A 26311-nucleotide genomic window follows, 5' to 3' on the forward strand; every position below is an offset into this window, starting at 1 on the left:
GATTGTTTTAAACATCCCTATGGTATATAAGTCAATAGCTCCAATGATGTACAGAAAATGAATATTCCAGCAAAGTGAGATAAAGGTATTGCAAAAGTCAAAACAGAGCTGAAAATCATAACTGTCCCACAAAAGGGACATTTATTGTACGTTAAAACAGAGCAAAATGTAACAGCTGAGTTGAGTCAAACCAAGCTGTAGTATGTTCTGACCTTCTGTGGTTGGTATGCAACTTGTCTGTATCCAAGTCCTGAATGCATTCAATCATAGAACGTACTGAATCCTGCAAGGGCTCTGCAAACTTGTGCAGAGACCTGGTCTCATATTTTCCTGCTCTCCGGATCACTAAAAGCCCATGCGTGCTTAACATTGATTCTATTCTGAAGGCTTTGTTATACGCTATGTGGACTGCTACTTAAAATCTGAATTGACTTCTCACTCTGATTTGAATGAATAACCTGCTTGCCTTATAGAGTTTAACCATTTCTCCCTCTTGGTTGAAAGCTATGATGTGGCCCAACAAGTGGCAGCTGATCGATAATATTGTAGACTCCAGTTGTGAACTATACTCTAAGCCACTGGTGAAAGTTAATCATCTCATGTTAAAATCCTGAATTTTTAAAGATTCACTTCATAAAATAAGAACATAAGAAATAGGAGCAGGAGTAGGCCATCTAGCCCTTCGAGCCTGCCCCGCCATTCAACAAGATCATGGCTGATCTGAAGTGGATCAGTTCCACTTTCTCGCTTTTTCCCCATAACCCTTAATTCCCTTGTCTATCAGAAATCTATCTACCCGTGACTTAAATATATATTTAACAAGCGAGCCTCCACCACTTCAATGGGCAGAGAATTCCAGAGATTCACCACCCTTTGAGTGAAGAAGTCCCTCCTCAACTCCAATCTAAACTGCGCCCCCCCCCCCTGTTATTTTGAGGCTGTGCCCGCTAGTTCTGCTATCCTTTTTAAGTGAGAAGAATCTCTCTACCTCTACCCTATCTATCCCCTTCATTATGTTATATGTGTCTATAAGATCCCTCCTCAGCCTTCTAAACTCCAACAAGTACAGACGCAGTCTATTCAATCTGTCCTCATAGGCTAACCCCCTCATCTCTGGTATCAGCTAGTGAACCTTCTCTCCATTCCCTCCAAGGCCAATACATCTTTCCACAAACAAAACTGCACACAGTACTCCAGCTGCGGCCTCACCAGTACCCTGTACAGTTGCAGCAAGACCTCCCTACTTTTATATTCTATCGCCCTCGCTATAAAGGCCAACATTCCATTCGCCTTCCTGATCACCTGCAGACTGAGTTTTTGTGATTCGTGCACAAGGACCCCCAGGTCCCTCTGCACCGTAGCATGCTGCAGCTTTTCGCCTTTTAAATAATAATCCCTCCTACTATTATTTCTACCAAAGTGGATAACCTCACATTTGCTAACATTATACTCCATCTGCCAGGTCCTCGCCCACTCACTCAGCCTATCCAGATCTCTCTGCAGACTTTCCGCACCTTCCACAAGAACATAAGAAATAGGAGCAGGCGTAGGCCATCCAGCCCCTCGAGCCTGCCCTGCCATTCAATAAGATCATGGCTGATCTGAAGTGGCTCAGTTCCACTTTCCCGCTTTTTCCCCATAACCCTTAATTCCCTTGTTTGTCAAATACCTATCTACCCGTGTCTTAAATATATTTAGCGAGGTAGCTTCCACCACTTCAACGGGCAGAGAATTCCAGAGATTCACCACCCTTTGAATGAAGAAGTTCCTCCTCAACTCTGTTCTAAACTGCCTCCCCCTTATCTTGAGGCTGTGCCCTCTAGTCCTGCTGTCCTTTCTGAGCGGGAAGAATCTCTCTACCTCTATCCTATCCATCCCTTTCAATATCTTATACATCTCTATAAGATCCCCCCTCACCCTTCTAAACTCCAACGAGTACAGACCCAGTCTATTTAGTCTCTCTTCATAGTCTAACCCCCTCATCTCCAGTATCAGCCTAGTGAACCTCCTCTGCACTCCCTCCAAGGCCAAAATATCCTTGCGCAAGTGCGGCGACCAAAACTGCACACAGTACTCCAGCTGCAGCCTCACCGGTGCCCTGTACAGTTGCAGCAAGACCTCCCTGATTTTATATTCTATCCCCCTCGCTATAAAGGCCAGCATCCCATTCGCCTTCTTGATCACCTGCTGCACCTGCAGACTGGGTTTTTGTGACTCATGCACAAGGACCCCTAGGTCCCTCTGCACTGTAGCATGCTGCAGCTTTTCATGCAATTTGCTTTTCCACTCATCTTTGTGTCATCAGCAGATTTTATTACCCCACACTCAGCCCCCTCCTCCAGATCATCTGTGTAAATGGTAAACAGTTGAGGCCCCAGCACCAATTCCTGCGGCACTCCACTAGTCACCAACTGCCAACCAGAATAGCACCCATTGATTCCAACTCTCTGCTTCCTATTAGACAACCAATCCTCTATCCACGCTAACACCTTACCCCCAACTCTGTGCACCCTAACCTTTTGCAGCAACCTTTTGTGAGGCACCTTATCAAACGCCTTTTGGAAATCTAAAAACACCACATCCACCGGTTCCCCTCTGTCTACCGCACTAGTCACATCCTCATAGAAATCCGATAAATTCGTTAAACACGACTTCCCCTTAACAAATCCGTGTTGCATCTGCTTGATCAAACCGTTCTTTTCTAGGTGCCTCGCTATTTCTTCTTTGATGACGGATTCGAGCATTTTTCCGGCTACAGACGTTAAACTAACCGGCCTATAATTCCCTGCCTTTTGTCTGTTACCTTTTTAAAACATTAGCCGTTTTCCAATCTTCCGGCACTTCCAAATTTTGATAAATAATTACTAAGGCATTTGCTATCACTTCTGCCATTTCTTTCAGAACACTGGGATGCATTCCATCCAGTCCTGGGGACTTGTCTACCTTCAGTCCCGTTAGTCTATCAAGTACTACCTCTCTAGTGACAGCAATCGCATCAAGGACCTCATCTCCTACCATACTTCTATCTTTAATATCTGGCAAGCTATTTGTGTCCTCCTCCATGAAGACCGACACAAAAAACTTATTTAAAGCCTCAGCCATTTCCTCATCACCCACCGCTAAATCCCCGCTCTCGTTCTCCAAGGATCCAACATTCACTCTAGCCAGTCTCCTCTTCTTTATATATTTGTAAAAACTTTTACTTTTTTTTATATTTAGAGCTAGTTTAGCTTCATACTCTATCTTTCCTTTCTTTACCACCTTCTTAGTCATTCTTTGTTGTTTTTTAAATCTTTCCCAAACTTCTAATCGCCCACTATTTTTAGCTGCTCTGAACGCATCCGCTTTTAATTTAATACTCTCCTTTATTTCCTTCGATAATCACAGCTGGTTATCCCTTCTCCTACAGTCCTTCTTTACCATCGAAATATATCTCTGCTGAGTACCGAAAAAGATCTCCTTAAAAATCTTCCACTGTTCCTCAGCCGTCCTACCAACCAACCTGCGCCCCCAATCTACATTTGCCAATTCCACTCTCATTCTATCATACTCCCCACTGTTCAAACAGAGGACACAGGTTGGGGACCCTACTTTCTCATCCTCCATCTGCAACAGAAATTCAACCATATTCTGATCACTCGTCCCAAGAGGATCCCTCACAAGAAGATCCCTAATTCTACCTGCCTCGTTACACAGTACCAGATCTAAGATAGCTCACTCCCTCGTAGATTCCATTACATACTGTTCAAGGAAACTATCCCGACAGCATTCCAAGAACACTTCCTCAAGCCCACCGCACCTGACTTGGGTCATCCAATCAACATGCAGATTAAAATCCCCCATAATTATCGCCGTTCCGTTTCTGCAGGCATCAATTATTTGTTTGTTTATATCCCACCCCATCTCAAAGTTATTATCTGGGGACCTGTAGACCACACCCACCAGCGTCTTTCTCCCCTTACTATTCCTTATCTCCACCCACAACGATTCCATGTTTTGCTCTTTGGGGCCTATATCTTCTCTTATTACCGCCCTGATATTATCCTTAATTAACAGAGCTACCCCACCCCCTTTTTCCTCCTGTCTATCCTTCCTAAACACCTGATACCCCTGGATATTCAATCCCTGTCACCCTGCAACCACGTTTCCGTAATGGCCACTAGATCATATCCATTTGTGCTGATTTGCGCCATCAACTCATTCACTTTGTTCCGAATGCTTCATGCATTCAGGTAAAGTGTCTTTACACCAGCCTTTATCTGGACCTTATATGTAGAAGCGCTACTAATCTCTGTCATGCCCCCTACTCCTTTAATTAGTGGAATGTCCTCAACATTTACCTGCACATGTACCCTCTCCTTTACTTTAGATTTTGTAATTTCCTCCATCCTTCCCCAATTAGTTTAAAGCCCTATCTACAGTCCTAGTTATACGATTTGCCAGGACTCTGGTCCCAGCACGATTCAGACGAAGACCATCCCATCTGAACATAAGATAAAAAAGATGTGCAGGTTAGGTTGATGAGCCATGGTAAATTGCCCCTTGGTGTCAGGGGGACGAATAGGGTAAATACGTGGGGCTATGGGGATAGGGGCTAGGTGGGATTATGGTCGGTGCAGATTTGTTGAGCTGAATGGCTTCCTTCTGCACTGTAGGGATTCTATAAAACGGTTGATCAGATCAGAATAATGATCTGGACTTTGGATTTTTAAGGGAAATTTTACTGGTGACATTTTCTCAGAATGTTTATGGGCACCAGTAGAACCACTGAAGTCTGATATGTTGAAATACCCTCAAGGAATGTTGCTGAATTTGTGACATAGTAAACATACAGACCTATTCTGCTTTGTTTCATATTAATACATAGTGAAGTATTGGAAAGAAATTCATTCACATATTGTTGACTGCAAAATCCTGAACTGGACTGGGCCTGCAAAAGAGACTATTACCAGCTGAAGGTTTTCTGAACTTTCTGAGACTGGGATATTAAACAGAGGAATTATCAAACAATCGAAGGCACTTACATCAAATTGTAAATAATAAAGGCTGGCATGTTCTTGTTCCATGCTTATGTTGCTGTCTTAAAGGTGTGACTATTGTCTAGTTGGTCAAGGTTCCTCAATGCTGCGTCTAACATGAGGAGCTCCAATCTATTTGTATTGTTAGTTCTTGTATAGCAATCAAATTCCACCCCCACCAACCCCAAGCCCTGTGTTTTGCTTTTGATGCATTCTCTTCCAACAATTGGAAAACTTCAGGAAGGAGACGTGTTTCATGTTAAAATACGGGATGCAATTTTGTCAAAGCAGCTTATTTGTTGCCCGGGAAGACTGCCAGATCTATTACTGGTGAACAAAGGTTAATTTTCCTCAAAGTAGATGGATAAATTGACAGAATTATTAAGTTGTAGTGAAACAAAGGATTGCCAACCAGCTAATAAAGTACTCTGATCACTGCTTATTTTGAAAGAGAATAGAGGCTTTAAGGATAAGAAAATCTGCATATTTTATCTGCTCACTAAAATTTACTGTGAATGTTTTTTTGCTTTCTACAAGAAACAAATTGGAGGCTTTAAATGGGCAATACCATCTTCATTTTAAGTACATAAGAATCTAAGTTTTCATCTGTCTCAATAAAGCAATTGCTTTGCATTGGAATGACATGAAATAATGATAAAGGGCAAACAAATAAAGAATATGATCGTTTGCAGCTAGCATTCAAAAAACAATTTTGTTTTAAAATAACAAAAAGGATTACTTTATCATTTTAACTAGGAATCCTTCATTTTCTTCAGCAAACCTTTAGGCTTTTCTGATTACAATTCTACAATCAATTGTGGCTCTTTCAATACTAATATACGTACGTACACCTGAAGTGATAAATTATTTAAAATCAATCAGCAGAATTTTTGGCAGTCTTTGAAAAGTGAGCGCTGGTGCAAGTTTTCAAATAATACCATCTCAAACTTGATTTTCTTTTTGGTGTAACTTCATTAATTTAATGGACCTTGTCTTCCATCCTTGCCTTCCATTTTTGTGATCCCTTCCATGAGGCAATAATTACTTGACTCCAGAAAAGCAGTAACCTCTTGCCACATGTTTGTTTTCCGCATAAATGTTTCTTTTTTTTCCTAAGTAAGATTTCCTTCCTCTCAGCTCTCCATGACTACTTATCTGTTTTGGAACTGTTCTGCAATCAGTTCTGCTGTTCACTGAGACGTTGCCCTCATGACTGTGGCTTGCAGCTGAAGGAAAACTGCAGCAAAATCTAAAAAGCTCAATCTATGAGCTGAAGTGTAGATGGAAGGCAATCACCTTAAGAAAAAGTAGGAAAATGCTTCTTAAAAGATAAGATCAGATGGGGTATAATTGGACTCTTCGGTTAGTATGATAAAAGTCCAGTTGCCTTTTCACATGTTATCTCTTTGAGAAACAAAGCACAAATAATCAATCTTAGTATTAGCATGATTACAAAAGTTAAATTCCTTTGTACAGGTATTTTGGTTAAATACTTTAAATTCAATATAGAGCATGAAATATTCATGAGGACTTTGAGCATTTAATAAGTAAACTAATTAGGCTGTTGAGTAAGAACAGGTAACATATTCTTCCTCATTGAATTCCATCTAGAATTCCCTTATTGAACATGAAATAGATATTGTGTTAGCGATAATTCCCACGGATGACCTGTGTCAAAGGGTTTTTCTTTAAGTCTGTTAATCATCTTAAAACAAAATATATACAATAACTTGAGCCAAATGGGCATGATAGGATTCAGGAACATCACAAACAAGTTCGTACAATAAATTATTTTGAAGAGCAACATAGCAGTCTAAGTGAAACAAATTGTTGGAATGTATTTTAACAAGTTTAATGATTTAAATTTGCTTGATTTATGAATGTTGAATAAGATCATCTTAATTTGTCATTGAGGACTAAGATTGAGAAACCAAATTACATTAAATTGAATGAATTATGAATTTTGTTGTTCAATGTTTCTAGCTGCTGTTTTTGGTAATAATGGTACCTTGTGATTACCAAAACAGCAGTTTGAAACAGTAAAGAAAGCTTTGCGAGGTGCGTGCAAATATTCTTTATCGTAAACAGATAGAAATGTGCCAAATCTTCATTCTTAGTTGACTCTCAAATGGCATAGCAAAGTTATTAGATCTGGTTGGCTGGTCCGAGGCAGTGCATAAAGTGCCTTTCCAAGGACAGAACAATGAAATTGTGGCAAACTTGCTGAAGGCAACAATTGAGTCTTCAGTGGCCAGGCTATGTTTGCTCTTGTGAAGGAGGAATAACCTCAACACAATGACTTATTGGTGCTCATTCAATAGATGCCGTTTCACATTTCTGAGCTGCTTTCCCAAGTCAGTTTAGAACTTCTGCAGTCAACAAGTAAGGGAATTGCTGACCCATCCTCTCAATTACACATAATAAAGTACATCCAACACATTTTACAGCAACTTGTCAGTGGTGTAACTATTTTATTTTTAATGCTGCTTTACAATCTACATCATTCCAAGAAGTTTGGCTTTTGATTCTATTGCAGGGTATTTTCTACAATATCAAATCTTACCATTGAGTAGTCAGTAGCGTTATTTATAGTAACTAGACCTTGATCTAAGTTCATATCTCAGGTAAAGCTGCTATTAAAATGTAACTGTCATTTAGCTTTTGTTTTTTGTTGCAGCCTTTGAAACACATGCAGTGCCAATGTATTGGAAATTGGAATGTCATTGCTTCTCCTGAAGGCTGAGGCACATTGCAGGAGGATGCAAAAATTTGTAAAATGTTTCATGCCAGATGTCATGGTGTGAGCCATTTCAAACATAATATTAACCAAAGTGGAGGATTCAATGTTGGAATATGAGAACAGAGGCCTTTTAAAAAAAAATACAGAGGCCTTTTTAAAGAGCTGAATGTTTCAATTAGCTCATAGTCCCCATTCTAAGAATTAACTCGTGCATTCCTCCATGATACCTATTAGTAGCTAAGTCTAGTCCATTTAAGAACTTGCACAGTATCTCTTATAAAATTTAATTTATTAAAATTGGCAATTAGTACCCACTTGTTAGCCAGTTGGATTTTGCTATTTTAATAACCAATCTTCTAATGCAAGCTGAAGGCTATAATATTTTTACTGTTAATTGTACTGTACATTAGTCACAAGTGAGTAAACATGTTCTAGAAATACTGTGTATGTTATTTAATTAACCTTTTGAGTATTAAAAAAAATCTGAGCTGCAATGACGTTTATTTCATTTATCCTTTTCAAATGTACTTTTCTATAAATCTATACAAAAAAACCTATAAACTCTCAAAACTCAAATCATATTTTTGTAAAGAAAAATTGCCAATTCTATTAAATTGCTGTTACAGTCTCCAAAAAGAGATGGAAAAGCTTATTTATGTTAGATCAGTTTTTAATTTTTCTAATTTACATCAATGCACTACACCATGAATCTCAAGATTCAGATTCATTGTTAAATGTGGGAAGATCCAGGTTGGTTGGAAGTGGTTCAGTTTAGAGGTTGAATACTTCCCAGTAATGATGGATGAAAAATTGGGTGAGTCAACTGTGGCTAACATCACAAATCTTCTAATGGTTAGACAAAGACATTGACAAGAACCTGGGTTTACCTCTCTGGCCTCTCTCGTGTCATATGTATTCTTCCTGAAAGCAGGTCCTTGGCTCATTATCTGCTGATGCTTCACTGAATTATTTGCTTGGCAGCTTTTGATGGTGGTGGTTTGCTATTGCCTTCCACTTTCAATGGTGGGGTGAGGAGGCAGGTCTTAACACTGCCTCATCCAGCTTGCAAATCGAACCTGTGCAGGTGGTGTTATTCAGAACAACATCCTAGCCATCTAGTCAAACAAGATAATTGCCCTAAGGCCAGGAAATGATTTGTAGTGAAGTAATGGGGTGCTTCAAAAGAGGAGAGGAAATAATTCCAAAATATCAGCTTAAAATACAAACCATCAAAATTGCTTGACAAAATGGGTCTCCTGATAAACAAATATCCATCAAAACATTCGTGACTGTGCTGAAGATTTCAGAACGTACCAGCTTCCTTTGATTTTGTAGTCTAGCTAAAAGAAAATCACAGAGAGCTGAAATACCGAATGACAGCAGGTTGTTACTGAGAAATGTCTGTCCCCTGCTTCTCAATTTTGCTACATCCATCCAGATGGCAGATTAGAAACAGGATTCTGTGGGGTTGTGACAAATACCTAGGTAATATCCTTCAGTTTGCTTAACTGTGAAACAGAATTTACCACCACCCTTTGTTTGATTGTCGACCTGACGTGTCTGATGAGAGAGTGTCTTGGACAATCTGCCAGAACCGTAGCAAGACTAAATGCCACAGACAAGTGGTATTTGATGTAAGACTGCAAACAGTGTACCTACCATGAGTGACAGGCCATTTGTTTTATAATCCACAGTATGAATGCTTTTGCAAGAAAAAAAATGCAAGATTATAGAAAATAATCTCATAGAAAATACTTCCTTTAAGAAAATGCTTTCCACATTTTAACATCCAGTGTAATTTTTTGCGACATCTTTTTCTCAGTATGTGTCAAGATAATTCTTCTGAAATGCATTTAATTGGAGTTGGTTGGCTTACACTGCCGTTATCTGCCTTATCCTTCCCTGCTGGAATAAGCCACACTACCTGGAACTGCTGCCTAATTATCCTAATTTTTTTATTTAATGTAAAGTAAAAGCTGTTGGTACATTAGACTTAGAGTAATGTTACCAGGTAGTTTTTTGTTTAGATCCATCTAAAACCTTGGTAAAAGTGGCTAAGAATCTTTAATAGGTTTACTTCATTTTTTTTTTCAATTTAATCTGGAAATGTATTTGTAGTTTAAATATCTCCCTTTACTGAGGAAGCCCTGAATTTAAGATCAATCAGCTAGTGATCTCTGGGAGTAATGCTGTGAACCATCAGCACACAGGTCACCAGTTTAATATTTTAGTCATATTTACATGATAAGGAATCTCAGTTAATAAGGGAATAAAAATAATAACTCTCCCTACTCTTTTTATTTAATTCTCCTTGGGGCTGCCCTAAATTTCATATGCATTCTCACTTCCAATAGTTTGGTTTAGTGGCCACTCTTTATGTTTGAGCTTTGATATTGAGTGTCAAACATTTGCAGTTGATCTGGACCCTGTCATATGATAGCCAAATGTATACTGCCAACAAAGCGCACAGTGATAAAGGCAAAATACTGCAGATGCACTATTCCCAGCCTTCATCATTACCATTTACGTCCCTTTGTTTTTTTGTCGATGTCATCCCTATCAACTACAATCCATCCCCCCATCCTCACAGTCTAAATCTTGTCCTATTTTGCTGGATTTCAGCTCTAACGAAGGGTCATTCTGACTCAAAATGTTGGCTCTATTCGCTCTCCACAGATACTGTCAGACCTGCTGAGATTTTCCAGCATTTTTTGTTTTGTCAGAGGCTGCTGATTGAGTGTGAGACATTTTTCCCATTTCTTGCCCACCAGCACCAGGGCCAACTGTTATTTCTGCTGCCCTGGCTCAGTTCATACAGAGGACCTCTTGGCCTCTGCAGATCAGTTGCACATATGACCAAATCACACAGTGAGAGAGACAATGCCAAGTTCTTCTTACATTCATCTGAAAAGCTGGTCACAGGTTGGCCACAGGATCATTTGATCCATCCTGTGAAATTTGTGGAGTTTATAAATAATTCAACGGTTAAATTAGAAATTTAAGCCTGCAGTTTTTGCTTCCCATTTTTCCCTATTGAGAACAATTCTGAGACAATCAGAAGCTTGCTAACTATTTCAGCTGTAAATGCTACAACATTAATCAGACAAAGATTGACCACGGCACATAGATTTTCGCTGGCACAGAAGGGAAACGATGCATACAAATCTTTCCTCCCTTCTCCCAATCTGCTTAAGCATTTTATTTTCCGCTGAAGCGCAAATAAAACTCTGTTTTCCTGTTGGAATTGTGATCTGAAGTTCCAACGTTCATTTTAAAAATTATCTAAGGAGAGTAACACCAAGTGCACACAAAGAACCTGTACAGCATGCTCAAGTTGCTTGAGAATGAATGCACTTCCTTAAACTTGTAGCACTGTTGGCAGTAGCAATTCTACTTTGATGGCATTGATGAAAGGTTAATGATATTTTGTGTTGCATTTGGAAGGTGAAAACTCGGCTAAACGGGAGAATTCTGTCAGAGTGGAGGCAGCATCCTTGATGGAAAGTATAAAGGTTGCTGTTTCTTTCTAGCCATAGAAACAATCAGGACCCTGGTTTTAACCTAACCTATAAGGCAAGAAGGAGACAAATTCAGATTGGGTGCAACAAGCTCAACTTTACATTCTGTTTGCGCCAGTGGAGCATAAAGGTGGTAACACAGATAGCTGAGCCCAAATGTGTCCCCCATTCCCATCAAATTGAGTTCAGTTAACATAGCTAAGGATAGTGTTTAAAGTTGGAAGAGTGTGCCATTTTGAAAAATGTCTGTGCTTCATTGTCCTGCAGTTTATTTCTCAGCACAGAGTTCCTAATTCAGCCGTAACATTAGAAATAAGCACTGAACATTTCATAAAGTGTATATGCTTTTCTACAAAATTTTAATTGCTTTGAAGGTAAGATCTCAACCTGATCAATAACATATAAAATAGTGATGTATTGTTTAACAATTCAGATATATACTGGTCACAAACTGTTGTGAAGAAGCAAATAGCTTTTATGTCAGAATGTCAGTAAACCATGTCAAGGTTAGAAAGGATAGGTTTCTATAGGTAACTCAGAACTGTACCAATTAATAGGATTGAAAACAACACCCTAGTAAGATATTGATTCATGACAGGAATATAAAAAGCACATGCTTTCAGAAAATGACAGTTATAACAAATTCTCAAAACACTTCATATGCATGGTGGTACAGTGGTTAGCACTGCTGCCTCACAGCTCCAGGGACCTGGGTCGATTCCTGGTTTGGGTGACTGTGTGGAGTTTGCACATACTCTCCGTGAATGCCTGGGTTTTCTCCAGGTGCTCCAAATTCCTCCCACAGTCCAAAGATGTGCAGGTTTAGTGCATTGGCCATGCTAAATTACTCCTTAGCACCTGGTATGTGTAGGTTAGATGGAATAGTGGGGTAAATATGTGGGGGTAATGGGGATAGATCTTAGGTGGGGATTTTTGTCGGTGCAGACTCAATGGGCCAAATGGCCTCCTTCTGCGCTATAGGGTTTCAATGATTCTGTGCCATGAACTGCATGTGAAATTCATTGACTGTTAATGAAAGATTGGTTAGGAAAATATAAACTTTTCATAGTGATAACGAAAGAACGAACTGAGTATCCACCTTAAGAAGATGATCCGTGGGATTATGTTACGCAGAAAAAATGCTCTCCTACCTTTGCTACTGGCACACCTTGTGGATGTCCTTGATGGCTCCATTTCACTATGTACAGCCAACTGGGATAAAAGACAATTTCCGTTTCATTTGGCACAACATAGATTTTTACACTATGTTCATTTCATACCAGCAATAAAGGCATCTGTGCTGTGAGGAAATTGAGAGCAATGGCTGAGGCAGTTTCACAATCTGTTCTGATGAAAAAAAACTGATCTATTATATTTTATCGAAGTATTTAGAACTTCTTACTCCTTTATTTTCCTCAGTTCAACCTCACTTCTCTCAAATGACCAATGAAGGGGTTCTTTTTCTGTCTTGATCTACTTAATGCTGATTGTAAATGGCACTGAGATTGAAGTTTCAAATGGTATGTCTCATGTTTGTTTCCTGTAACTGAATCAAATAATTGTTCCTATTGTGTTCCTTACATTGATAGCTCCTTATAGTCAGTTTATTCTGTTTATTATCAGTGATTATTATCTTGTATCACCTGACTTAGTGAGTAAAACAGTTAATATTTTTTGCTGAAAGGAAAACTGTCAGGTTATTGATGATATTTTAAAATGAATAAAGGAACTCTTGTCATGAATTTGAGAGGAAGGAATAACTATGAGCATACAGATGATCACAAAGCCCTCTGGGGTACACTGTAGAGAATAATGTTTTCAGTATATGTGCGCTCTCTGAATAGCAGTGCCAAAATCTACCAAATCTCTACATTTACCTAGGAGACTCCTTGAGACAAAAGCTGTATATGGTTGCCCCTCATCGCATGTAATTTCTCCCAGAGAGAGTTATTTCTTTTCCTATGCACCCTCTGCTGAAACTACCTTAGTAGCATCTTTAGTAGTTGAGCTGGTTTATTTATCTGAATAATGACCTTGAAAGCAAAAAAAGAATTACAGAGATGAATTGAAGAATGAGTTTGTATTAAATATATTAGATAAATAAAGATCCCAAGTGCTGTTCCGTATCATGAAAAGATTATGATTTCACTTATTGCTCCAATTGCAAACAATGACCTTGACTTAAGATGCAGGGGAGGGTTGCTGAATTTTTCAGAAGGCAAAATAAAATGTTAGATTTCTAAGTTTTTTTTTGAAATGAATATTTTTCTTCAGGTTCAAGGTTTCTTTTTGTTGATCTCTGTTTAATAATTAATAAATAGCACAAAGCACACAAGGGACATATTTTCAATTAACCCTTTGAGAGCTGCTCTACCATTGCTGCTCCAGATCTATTTTTAAAAATCAGAATTAGCATTCTGTATATTTCTCAACAAATATCGAGTAAAAATGTGTCTAGAATGCAATTAGTCACACTTGCGTTCAAATTTATTACATTCAAATCGGTAATATTCCTGCATCATTCATATGCCTGAAATTAAATTCCACCAGTTAGTTCATTCAAATTCTGTGCAAATTTCTTCCAGCTGATTAGTTGACTCAGTCATTGTAAATGCACAATTTCTTATTTCTTAGAAAAGAAGAACAATTCACATTGTTCAAGCCCCTTTTTTTGAGAAAAAGATTGTTTGTAATTTTAACTGTCAGGCCAATTGACCACAGATTTTAAAAAGTTTTAAATATAGTGGAGGGAATTCTCTGGCCTTCTAGCTGCGCGTTTCTCGGTGGTGGGAGGCAGCTCGCTGTTCGCTGATGGTGGGAATCTCCATTTCCCGCTGCTGTCAATGGGATTTCTATTTAAGTCACCCCCACGTTGGTGGGAAATCTGTGGGTGGGCGTGTGCTGCCAGAAGGCCTAGAAAATCCCGCTGGCATGAACGGTCAGAGGATCCCTCCCCATAAACAATTAAAAATAACACTTGACCAAAACATGGTTTAAATATAGCAAAATTACATTTTGAGTCTTTGATTACTTTCAGAATTGTTTCTAGTTTTGATTACCTCTAGTTGTGGGTGATATTGAGGCTTTAGAAAATGTTCACAGGATGATCATTAGGTTGATTCCTATTTTAAACCACCTTAGTCACCCAGGTAGACTTAAAACATTACTTTACAGCAATGCAAAATCAGGGGCAATTTAATTGAGATGTATTAAATAATAAAGGGACTAAGTTGTGTTTACATTGACAAATTATTCCAATTAGACTGCTTCAAACAGACCAGCTTTATGTAAGGGTAAAAGTAAATTAGATGTTAGGTGGTTCTTATTGTCCCCCGAGGATTGTAGACCGTTAGAACAAGTTGTGAGCTTATATGTTGAGTACTGATTTTCTGTAGACCACCAGAAAAAGCTGAGCTGGCTTATGAGCAGGGCAGAAATTACATCATGCAAGAGGTGCATGCCAAGCCAAGCATGGTCACGTTGAAGCCAGGAGCAATTTCAATAACTTCAGTAGTGGTTGGAGAGGAATTCTCCAGATATTTTTTCAAAAAATTTGTCCCTGGCTTTCACCTCTCCCAGGAGACTGCATGGCTTCTGGTGGGCAGGTAGCGTCTAATCATAATGCGTGAAACATCATGACCGTATGAGACGGGGTGGATTGATCTGTTGGCTTTTTGTTGCCTGACATTTTTGTTTTATCATGTACTTAGTCTCGTGCAAAAGCCTAGCCTTGGAACTAAATTATGTTTCCTGTTAGCTAAAGGTAAATCCTATAGATGGAACATGTGCAGTCAGGGTCCGGAATAAGGGGCTTTAGGCAATGTCAAATATTTTAAACAGGGATTCATCTTTTGAAGAGTTTCTCGTCATCCAGGCTAGGCAGTCAGATCTACAGACCAGCTTTAAACAATCAGAACTGGAGAGTGCCAATTTGACCGAGTTGCCGGGCCGTTGCTTCCAACTTTTAGGGAGCTTTATGGATCCAGTTTTTTTAATTTGAAAAGCCGCCAGAAAACAGAAGCTGCCCAAAGCTGAAAGGCAGCACAACAACTAACGGGAGAGTGTTCTTGCTTGAAAAATGATGGGGAGGGGGGGTGGGGGATAGTGGTGAGGTGGCTGGGTCGGTGACTAGATTGGGGAGAGGTTAGTTGGGAGGCTGGAAGGAAGGTATGAGTGTAAAGTTAGAAGTGGCTTTGCGGGAGGGTAGAAGGAGGGTTAGAGGGGGTCTTTGGGAGGAAAGTGGTGGAGGGGGAGAGAGAGAGTGGTTTGAGGTTAGCTAGAGAGCTGGATTGTTTTGTAAATATAGTGATTTCCTTGTAGCCACTTCCCTAACATCAATTGATTCCTCTATGATTAATTATCCTGAGAGAATCAGCATTCGGCTTCCAATTTCACCATTGTTCCAGTCACTCTGTCTACTGATAGCAAGTGTAATGAAAGAAAGACAAAACATTTATTTATATGTCACCTTTCACAATATCTCAAATCATTTTACAGCCAACTAAGCATTTTTGAGTCATTGGTATAATGTGGGCAATGTTATTGAATGGCTGAGCAGGCTTGAAGGGCTGATGGTCTACTCTTTATAATATATGTATTTGTGTGTCATTCTTGGATGGATGGATGGATAAGATGAGGTAGGCTAGATAGCCTTTGTCATCTGCAATTATCTTGCAAATCGAAGGTGGGAGCATGGCTGAAGTCCTGTTTATTTTGTTGCTAATAAAAGTTCACTGTAAGTGGGATTTGTGGAGTGAGACTGCCATGCCAGGTGTATGTAATGGACTCGTAGTGAATTATTAATGTCATGCAAATGATTCTCAGTAGTTTTTTCCATTGCCTTCAATCTTGTTCTTTTTGTCTACTTACCTATTACCTGACTCTATCGCAGTGCTTTTCATGTGTTTTTGAGGTATTGAAATATTGTGATAAAGTTGTGTTGCATAGTGGATATTGAAAATATATTGTCATTAGAAGCAGCAACCAACTGAGTCTTCAGGCCTGCTGTCAAAAAATATATCATTGTTAACCATTCAGTGTTTGTCCTCTGGCCTCTTAAAAGTTGTGTTGCACAGAGACACCTGAGGGCTTCAACATTTCCCACTTTCAGTGAAGATCTATGTTGGTTCAATCATTCTACTTTTTTTCTCAGGGACCTTTTGATCGTTATACGCTGTAAGATTACTAATAAAAGAGAGTTCAACTGCACCCGTTGGATGAATTAATTATATTGAATAGTATCATGCATTCAGGCAGAAGAAAATCTTTTTCTACTTCAACAGAATAGGAAATATCTTGTGCAGTTTATCTGGTTGCAAGTATTGAAAACTTTCCCCAAATACGAATTTACTGTCACCAGGTTCATATAGCACAATGTGAAGAACATGTTAATGAGGACTTTGGAAGTCACCAAAATCAGTGTTATTGTCTCTCAATGTTATCAATAACTAATGGGATGTTTTCCTATCAAGTTAATAATATTGCACAATGCTGTTAAAGTTAAAATTGAACTCTCTGGTTTGTTTAATTGTTGCTATGGGATCACCAACAAGATTCACACAAACTGGCACTGCACTAAATTATTGTTGCTCTTAATATTGATGACCCCTTTTGCATGTACATCAGATGATTCTTGTAACCAGATTCCAACAATGGGCATTTTATGAAAGGAAAGATAGAGTATGAAGCTAAACTAGCTCTAAATATTAAAAAAAAGTAAAAGTTTTTACAAATATATAAAGAAGAGACTGGCTAGAGTGAATGTTGGACCCTTGGAGGACGAGAGGGGGGATTTAATGATAGGTAACAAGGAAATGGCTGAGACTTTAAATAAGTGTCGGTCTTCACGGAGGAGGACGCAAATGGCTTACTGAATATTAAAGATAGAGGGATGGTAGGAGATGAGGTCTTAATACAATTACTGTTAGTAGAGAGGTAGCGCTTGGTAGACAAGTCCCTGGGACCGGATGGAATGCATCCCAGGGTTCTGAAAGAAATGGCAGAAGTAATAGCAGATGCCTTAGTAATTATTTATCAAAATACACTGGACTCTGGGGAAGTGCTGGAGGATTGGAAAACAGCTAATGTTACACCGCTGTTTAAAAAAGGTAGCAGACAAAAGGCAGGGAACTATAGGCCGGTTAGCTTAACGTCTGTAGTTGGAAAAATGCTAGAATCCATCAACAAAGAAGAAATAGCAGGACACCTAGAAAAGAACGGTTTGATCAAGCAGACACAGCATGGATTCGTGAAGGGGAAGTCATGTTTAACGAATTTACTGGATTTTTATGAAGACGTGACTAGTGCGGTAGACAGAGGGGAACCGGTGGATGTAGTGTTTTTATATTTCCAGAAGGTGTTCGATAAGGTGCCTCACAAAAGGTTGCTGCAGAAGGTTAGGGTACACGGAGTTGGGGGTAAACTGTTAGTGTGGATTGAGGATTGGTTATCTAACAGGAAGCAGAGAGTTGGAATCAATGGATGCTTTTCTGGTTGGCAGTTGGTGACAAGTGGAGTGCCGCAGGGATCTGTGCTGGGGCCTCAACTGTTTACCATATACATAGATGATCTGGAGGAAGGGGCTGAGTGCAGGGTAACAAAATTTGCTGATGACATGAAGATGAGTGGAAAAGCGAATTGCGTGGAGGGTGCGGAAAGTCTGCAGAGAGATCTGGATAGGCTGAGTGAGTGGGCGAGGACCTGGCAGATGGAGTATAACGTTAGCAAATGTGAGGTTATCCACTTTGGAAGAAGTAATAGTAGGGAATATTATTTAAAGGGTGAAAAGCTGCAACATGCCACTGTGCAGAGGGACCTGGGGGTTCTTGTGCACGAATCGTAAAAACTCAGTCTGCACGTGCAGCAGGTGATCAAGAAAGCGAATGGAATGTTGGCCTTTATAGCGAGGGGGATAGAATATAAAAGCAGGGAGGTCTTGCTGCAATTGTACAGGGCACTGGTGAGGCCGCAACTGGAATACTGTGTGCAGTTTTGGTCCCCTTATTTGCGAAAGGATATATTGGCCTTGGAGAGAGTACAGAGAATGTTTACCAAGCTGATACCGGAGATGAGGGGGTTGGCTTATGAAGAGAGATTAAATAGACTGGGCCTGTACTCATTAGAGTTTAGAAGGCTGAGGGGGAATCTTATAGACACTTACAAGATAATGAAGGGGCTAGGTAGGGTAGAGATAGAGAGATTCTTTCTGCTTAGAAAGGAAACCAGAACTAGAAGGCACAGCCTCAAAATAAGGGGGGTGCAGTTTAGAACAGAGTTGAGGTGGAACTTCTTCACTCAAAGGGTGGTGAATCTCTGGAATTCTCTGCCCATTGAAGTGGTGGAGGCTCCCTTGTTGAATATATATTTAAGTCACGTGTACATAGATTTCTGATAGACAAGGGAATTAAGGGTTATGGGGAGAAAGCGGGAAAGTGAAACTGATCCACTTCAGATCAGCCATGATCTTATTGAATGGCGGGGCAAGCACGAAGGGCTAGGTGGCCTACTCCTGCTCCTATTTCTTATGTTCTTATGTTCTTATGAGGACATTTCTACATTTGTTTGGTGAATCTGATCAGTGAAACCTGAAAGGTGAAAAATATGCATGGTTGAGGGGGAGAATTAAATTGGAGAATTGGGGGTTGGGGGGAAGAATAATGTGCCAGAAATAGGAGGACGCATGGGTGCCCATGATTTCTCTCCCTGGCCTTTTGTGTAGCATTTTCCAAGATGTAATATAACGACTATTGTCAATCCACTGGAAAGATGTTTCTTTATGCAAAACAAGGTGAATATGTTTGGTTACTGCTTGTTTGAAGAAATGTTGGAGGAGGAATTGAGGAATTTCATAGATTTTATGAAATTCTATAATTTGTAATTCCAAAGTATCTCACTGTTTATAGCGTGTGACAGAAAAAATAACAATAATTTGGTTTTGAATGTGAAGCATGGTTTCATCGGGAGTTAACTAATTATGAACTTTTTATCTAAAAAAATACTCCGGGACTTTATTGAAGATAAGTCCTTTATGCTGAGCCAGAAAATAATTTTAACTGAACCTAACCTACTCAGTGGGCAACTGCAAAACAAAATAATGTCCCCCAAACTCGGAAGCTTTTATTATTGGCAGCAAGGCTGACCATTCACAGAGGATTGCTGTTTGCAAGTCTTACCCCCATTCCTGGCACTTTCTGAGAGATTGTTTACAGGGTTTTTCTGCTTGAAAGTAAAAGTATAGTCTATTAAAGCAGACAAGTATTTATTTATTCGGTGTTCCAGAGCGTTAGAGACATTGGGAGCCGTGGTGTTTACTTTGCAAGACCGAAAGAAAAAAACACATCCCTTGTGAACTTACAAACTGGTGTTACCAGATCTAGGCTCCTCTCATGCTGACACACCTCGGGAATTCACAGGTGAGTTTTTTCCACCCCAATCCATCCCTACAAACATTCAGGATTTCCCCTCACTCCTGCTAAAACCCAACAAAACTCCCCTTCTTCCTGTTCCTCCTCTGAGCTAAAGCTCCTCAAACTGCAGATGCTTACTGGAGACTGTTTGCCCTGGATCACTCTAGTGTCCAGGAGCTCCCACATTCTGTAGTCACAACACACCACCTGTTTTGCTACATGTTAATTAATTTATTCTTAATTATTTTATAATTCACTAACACTGCTACTTCCAATAACCCATAGAACTGCTATTAAAGGTTAGGAATGAATTACATGGGTTTTGAAGTTAAACATGTCAAATATTCATCAAGTAATCACTCACCTATGTTCCTCTGGTGTCACAGTTTGATATCTCTTGGCATGTGGCCGCTCTGCTCAGGGCCTCAGACTGAACTGTATTGGATCGCTCTTCATAGTGATGGTTACCACACTTGGTCCTCTTTCTGCCATTCTTCTAGGTGGTGGTTGCTGCCCCTTGGTCTTCAATTTGTCTGGTCTCTTAGGGGTTCCTCTGTCTTATAGAGTCATAGAGGTTTACAGCAGGGAAACAGGCCCTTCGGCCCAACTTGTCCATGCCAGCCTTTTTTTTAAACCCCTAAGCTAGTCCCAATTGCCCGCATTTGGCCCATATCCCTCTGTACCCATCTTACCCAAGTAACTGTCTAAATGCTTTTTAAAAGACAAAATTGTACCCGCCTCTACTACTACCTCTGGCAGTTTGTTCCAGTCACTCACCATCCTCTGTGTGAAAAAATTGCCCTTCTGGGCACTTTTGAATCTCTCTCCTCTCACCTTAAACCTATGCCTTCTAGTTTTAGACTCCCCTATCTTTAGGAAAAGATATTGACTATCTAGCTGATCTGTGCCCCTCATTATTTTATAGACCTCTATCAGATCACTCCTCAGCCTTCTACACTCCAGGGAAAAAAGTCCCAGTCTATCCAGCCTCTCCTTATAACTCAAACCATCAAGTCCTGGTAGCATCCTAATAAATCTCTTCTGCACTCTTTCTAGTTTAATAATATCCTTTCTATAACAGGGCGATCAGAATTGCACACAGTATTCCAAGTGTGACCTTATCGCTGTCAACTTCAACAAGACATCCCAACTCCTGTATTCAATGTTCTGACCAATGAAACCAAGCATGCTGAATGTCTTCTTTGCTATTCTGTCCATCTGTGACTCCACTTTCAAGGATCTATGAACATGTATCCCTAGATCTCTTTGTTTTGTAACTCTCCTCATTGCTGTATCATTAACTGAGTAAGTCCTGCTTTGGTTCAGTCTACCAAAATGCGTCATCTCGCATTTATCTAAATTAAACTCCATCTGCCATTCATCAGCCCACTGGCCCAATTGATCAAGATCCCATTGCAATCAGTGATAACTTTCTTCACTGGCCACTATGTCACCATTCTTGGTGTCATCTGCAAACTTACTAACCATGCCTCCTATATTGTCATCCAAATCATTAATGTAAATGACAAATAACAGTAGACCCAGCATTGATCCCTGAGGCACACTGCTGGTCACAGACCTCCAGTTTGAAAAACAACCCTCTACAACCACCTTCTGGTTTCTGTCAAGAAGCCAGTTTTGTATCAATTTAGGTACCACACCCTGGATTCCATGAGATTTAACCTTATGCAGTAACTGACCATGGGGTACCTTGCCTTGCCTGTGTAGACAACATGAACTGCACTGCCCTCATCTACCTTCTTGGTTACCTCTTCAAAAAACACAATCAAATTTGTGAGACATGATTTTCCACTCACAAAGCCATGCTGACTGTCCCTAATCAGTTTTTGTGTCTCTAAATGCCTGCAGATCCTGGGTCTCTCAAAATATCTTCCAACAACTCACATGTGAGGCTCACTGCAAAGGCACAACATTTGTTACTTTCCAATCTTCGGGCATTTCTCCCGTGACTATTGATGATTCAAATATCTCTGCTAGGGGACCTGCAATTTCCTCCCTAGGTGTCCATAATACACTTCATTAGGTCTCAGGGATTTAGCTACCTTTATGTGCTTTAAAACTTTCAGCACCTCTTTCTCTATAATATGTACACTCCTCAAGACATCACTATTTATTTCCCCAAGTTCCCTAACATCCATACTTTTCTCAACAGTAAATACTGATGAGAAATATTCATTTAGGATCTCACACATCCCTTGTGGATCAGCACATAGATAACCTTATTGATCCTTCAGAGGCACTACTCTCTCCCTTGTTTCTCTTTTGTCCTTTGTATATTTGGAAGCTCTTGGGATTCTCCTTTGCCTTATCTGCCAAATCTTGTATCCCCTTTTTACTCTCCTGATTTCTCTCTTAACTCTACTCCTACATCCCCTATACTCTTCAAGGGATTCACTTGATCCCAGCTGGCCTACGCATGTCATGTGCCTCTTTCTTGTTGACCAGGGCCTTAATATCCTGAGTCATCCAGGTTCCCTACTTTTGCCAGCCTTGCCCTTCACTGTAAGAGGAATGTGCTTACCCTGAACCCTGGTTAACACAGTTTTGAAAGCCTTCCACTTATTAGATGTCTCTTTGCCTTCCCACAGACTCCCACATTTAACTTTTGAAAGTCCCTGCCTGATACCATCAAATTGGCCCTGCCCCAATTTAGAATTTTAACTTTTGGGACAGACCTGTCATTCTCCATGGCTGTCTTAAAACTAACAGAATTATGGTCACTGGTCCCAAAGTGATCCCTCACTTACACTCCTGTTAGCCTTGTACCATCTTCCCTTTGTAATGCTACCTTTCGTGCCTTCCATCTTATTTGTTGTTTGTTCATTCCTGCTCTTTCCTCTTCCTCAGAACATCTTACCAGGGTGATTCCCCCATCCTGCTTCCCAGAGCATGTGACCCCTACCCTGTAGATTTGTCTTTAAAGGGACAATCATCACATCCCTCCCCGTCTAAGTCCTTTTATATAAATGTCAATACTCAATTTACACAGTCCAGATAATTAAATGTTTAGTAGATGAATTTAGTTATAAACTTTTCTGAATCCATGTGGAATAACATAACTCTTCTGTCTGGGCTGCATCCACAAGATTGTTGTCAGTCATGACCACAATAACAGGTGCCTCTTCAGGCACAGGCAATTCAGTTCTATCTGTTTCCTTGGAGACATCAATTGTGTCTGCCACAAGACGACCAGGTACTTCAATGCTGAAACAGTCGGCAACATTTCCTTTTGGCAATGTACTTCCTGCTGGCAAAACATTGTACCCATGAATGGACTAACCTAATCAGTATCAACTTGTACCTATAGCCAACTTGGCTATTCTCAGGGGTGCAGTGATTTTGATTTGATTTGATTTATTATTGTCACATGTATTAACATACAGTGAAAAGTACTGTTTCTTGCGTGCTATACAGACAAAACATACCATTCATAGAGAAGGAAACAAGAGAGTGCAGAATGTAGTGTTAAGTCATAGCTAGGGTTTAGAGAAAGGTCAACTTAGTACAGGGTAATTCCATTCAAAGTCTGTCAGCAGGAGGGAAGAAGTTGTTCTTGAGTTAGTTGGTACGTGACCTCAGACTTTTGTATTTTTTTCCCAAAAGAAGCAGGTGGAAGAGAGAATGTCTGGGGTCCATGGGTTGCTTAATTATGCTGGCTGCTTTGCCGAGGCAGCTGGAAGTATAGACAAAGTCAATGGATGCGAGATTGGTTTGTGTGATGGATTAGGCTACATTCACAACCTTTTGTAGTTCCTTGAGGCGTTGGGCAGAACAGGAGACATATCGAGCTGTGATACAATCAGAAAGACTGCCAAAAGAATCACCAAAGTTGGTGAGAGTCATAGCTGACATGCCAAATTTCCTTAGTCTTTTGAGAAAGTAGAGGTGTTGGTGGGCTTTCTTAACTATGGTTTTGGCATGGGGCGACCAGGACAGGTTGCTGGTGATCTGGACACCTAAAAACTTGAAGCTGTTGACTCTTCCTACTTCGTCTGTGTTGATGTTGACAGGGGCATGTTCTCCTTTAAGCTTCCTGAAGTTGATGGCAATCCCTTTCATTCTGTTAACATTGAGAGCGAGTTTATTGTCACTGCACCAGTTCACTAGATTCTCTATCTCATTTCAGCACTATGTCTCGTCATTGTTTGAGATCCGACCCACTACGTGGTGTTGTCAGCAAATTGAAAATTGATTTGGAGGAGAATTGGGTCACACAGCCATAGGTGTATAAGGAGTATAGCAGGGGGTTGAGGACACAGCATTGTGGGGCACCAGTATTAAGAATGGTCATGGGGGAGGTGTTGTTGCCTAGCCTACCTGAGTGTGGCCTGTGAGTTAGGAAGTTCAGGATTCAGTCGCAGAGGGAAATGCTGAGGCCAAGGCCACAGAGTTTGGAGATGAGTTTCGTGGATATAATAGTGTTGAAGGCTGAGCTGTAGTCAATAAATAGGAATTTGACATAGGTGTCCTTGCTATCTTGGTGTTCCAGGGTTGAATGCAGTGCCAGGGAAATGACATCTGCTGTGGACCTGTTATGGCAGTCGGCAAACTGTAGTGGATCCAAGTAGTCTGGGAGGCTGGAATTGATTTGTGCCATGACTAACCTTTTGAAGCACTTCATAATGGTGGATATCAGAGCACAATCACCAGTAAATATCCTCACTTCTGACCATATGTTGGAGGGAAGGCCATTGGTGATGCAGCTGAAGATGGTTGCATCAAGCACACTGCCATGTGAAATTTTTTGCAGTAATATCTTAGGGGCTGAGATGACTGGCCTCTGGCAACTACAGCTGTCTTTCTTTGTGTTAGGCAACCTTCCTGATCACAGCCATAGTCTCAGGCTACTGAGAAGTGTTTCAAATCCAACGAATTGCTGTTGAAGTGCCGTCATTGCTGTAACGTTGGCATTTGCAGCGCCCAGTTTTTTTCTGCACAAGTTTCCATTAATTGCAATGCAATAAGTTAAAGAAAGAATGATCAGTAAATCTGTTTTTGGTGGTTTTGATTGAGGAATAAGGTTTGTTCAGAAATTGTAGTTGGGTAGTGTCACTGAATCTGATTGCGTACACTCAAAATGCAGGCTTCAGTTTAGCATCTTATGTGGAAGATTATAGCCCAGCAGCATATCTGGCCCACAGTACAGTAGTAAAGTGTTTGCCTGCAATCTGTGCTGAAGGTCTGTTATTGGGCTTGAAACCACAACTTGCTGAGTCAGAGGCAAACATGCTACCACTGAGCCAAAATAACATTTCTGAGCCAGGTCCATTTGTAAACAAAATCTGTGCCGCAAGATTTTACTTTCAGTTGCAAAATTGAAAACAGATGTCAAATAGATCGCATTACTCTTATGGTTTTTGAGGTAAACTTAATTTTCGTCGTTAAAGAAATCCAAATTGAAGCTTCGTTAATTGCCCTGACACAAAGCAGGCGAAGTGTAGAAAAAGGATCTGATTGTAAATTTAGCCCCTCTATTTCTAATAAACTTTAATACAAAAGTATATCAGGAGACAATGTAATATCTTGTTTGCTTAACTATTGTTTATGTTGCTGGCATGTCATATGGTGATACACTCCCCCACCTACCTCCTCATTTATAAGTACTGAATAAAGTATGCGTCCTAAATGGTGTCACAGTGTGACAAAGCTATTGATCTGGGAACTATTTTCAAGGTATGTTCAACAAGCATTTCTCCACAAATAATTTTCAAAAGCTGGCAGCAACAGTCATTAGAACACACTTACTTCCTACTAAAGTCTGGGACTATCATTTATACAAACTGCAGTGACTGAACCTGATGCCAATATAAGTGACAAGCCAGGTTAAGATGTTCTATGGAAATTGTCCATTAGTGCTTAATTATAAGTCAAAATTATTATTAGCACAAAGTGGTTAATGCTATGAGCTTGACTATAGATCAGCTTCATCATCTGTAGATGCAATCTTAAGTTACACAAATCAGATGCCACAAATTGCATTAAGCTCACTGAAGGTGTTTTTAGGACGTTGCCACTTTTCCCTATTTTTCCTTTAAAGATGAAATCAGAATGTTGCCCTGCATAATTTCCTTTTCTTTTACAATGGATTGTTTAAACTTTTTTAATTATGCAGTTCTACATGAATAGAGAAAACAGTGTTTAAAGATCTAAACAATTCAACCTTTTTTTTGTTATTGGTTATTCCCAAAACAGCAGGTGATGTAATTGAGCATCTAAAGGCAATGGTTCAGAAGGCGAATACAAAATGGTGCTCCTGGTGTGTCACAGAACTCTGGCTACCTTTGTAGAGTTTTTGAAAACATCAGCCTTGCTCAGTTGGAATATGAACAAAAGCAACTTTAAGAGTAGATTAGCATATACCAACGTACAAGAGTTGGGTGAAGTTTAATGCTATATGAAAGAGTTAATCACATAGATCAACATTGTGCTGCAATTTTTAAAAACATCACAAGCTCAAATTGTATTGCTCAGTTAAGTGTTTACAATCAATGCATTCATAACAAATTTAAAATACTTTTTGTATCAATACATGCTGTTTCAATATATGCCCATCTTTTCATCTTTACTTTCCTGTTACATTTGTTTTCTGGGTATCAAAATCTTAAAATA

The sequence above is a fragment of the Carcharhinus amblyrhynchos genome, chromosome 17 (assembly GCF_965287045.1).
Source record: "Carcharhinus amblyrhynchos chromosome 17, sCarAmb.v2.hapA, whole genome shotgun sequence".
NCBI lineage: Eukaryota > Metazoa > Chordata > Chondrichthyes > Carcharhiniformes > Carcharhinidae > Carcharhinus > Carcharhinus amblyrhynchos.